The following is a 1,372-nucleotide window of genomic DNA, read 5'->3' as shown; positions in this document are numbered from 1 at the left end:
TTTGATTTCTTGGCCCCGCATGGGGTGACGGATAACATTACCACGTATGATGTTGTGACAATTCTGGCAGTTTAAACAAGGCATCGTGCCTTTATACATCTTTTTCCTTGGTTCTTTTCTTTTGATGATCTCTCCTAGGTTTCTGTTCCTAGTGTAAGCAAAAAGGGGGAGTTCAGTGAATGAGGTTTTGAAATCTGGTTCCATAGTCAACATTGACCAGTGTTTGTTGATGATTTTTTTGAAGATGTAACTGGATGTAGTGAACTTAGTAACTACCACCATCCTGGTGGTTTCCTTTCTTTTACTTTTGGTTAAAGTATCCTTTCGAGTAATTTGTTGACATTTTGAGGAAGCATCAGAAATGATGGTTGTAGGGTACCCTCTTTCACTAAATCTGTCAGACATTTCTTTGATGCGTTGTTCAACTTTAAGTTCATCAGATACAATTCTTTTAATCCTTAACATTTGAGATGTAGGTAGATTGTTTTTTAAAGAATGTTGGTGATGACTTGAATAATGGAGAATGCTATTTTTATCAGTTGGTTTCCTGAAGATGTCCGTTTCCAGGCATTCACTTTTTTTCATTACAAGTACGTCAAGAAACGTAATCTGAGTATTTGAAATTGTGTGGGTAAATTGAAGGTGTTCATTGAATGAATTCCATGTTTCAATTGCCATTTTGGCGCTTTCCTCATTACCTTTCCATAGCATGAAAATATCGTCAATATAACGTTGATACATTAGGATGTGGGGCATCCATTCCATGTTAGACAAAATATGATCTTCCTCAAATTTTTCCATCACTAGATTCGCATAGGAAGGGGCCATACAATTTCCCATGGAGGTACCACTAAGTTGGAGGAACCACTCCTCCTTCCATTTGAAGTAACTGTGGTATAGCGAGAAGTTCACTAGTTCCAAGATGAATATTTGCATGGAGTGTTCCAAATTGCTATTTAGCAAAGTACGTTCAATGGCTTCCAAGCCTAATTGGTGGGGAATAGAAGTATAGAGTGCTGACACATCAGCTGTACAGAGGGTAATCTCATCTCCCTCTGACCATTTAATTTCTTGAAGTTTTAGAATGAAGTCAGTCGTGTCTTTTGTAAAGGATTTCATTTTCCTTACACTTGGTTGTAGATATTTGTCAATAAATTGACCTGTATGTTCATGGATACTCCCACAAGTGGAGACAATTGGTCTAAACGGTGGGTCTTTCAAGTTTTTATGAACTTTTGGCAACATATATATGTTAGGACTCTTAGGAATTTTCACGAGTAGAAACAGTTTTGTTTTCTCATTTATAGCGCCCATCTCTACTGCATTTTCAACAATTTTTTCCAAAATCAAATTGAACTCTTTGGTGGGGTTG

The sequence above is a fragment of the Lissotriton vulgaris genome, chromosome 3_1 (assembly GCF_964263255.1).
Source record: "Lissotriton vulgaris chromosome 3_1, aLisVul1.2, whole genome shotgun sequence".
In the NCBI taxonomy this organism is placed as follows: Eukaryota; Metazoa; Chordata; class Amphibia; order Caudata; family Salamandridae; genus Lissotriton; species Lissotriton vulgaris.
The sequence above is the reverse complement of the archived record's forward strand: the minus strand, read 5'-3'. Positions refer to the sequence as shown.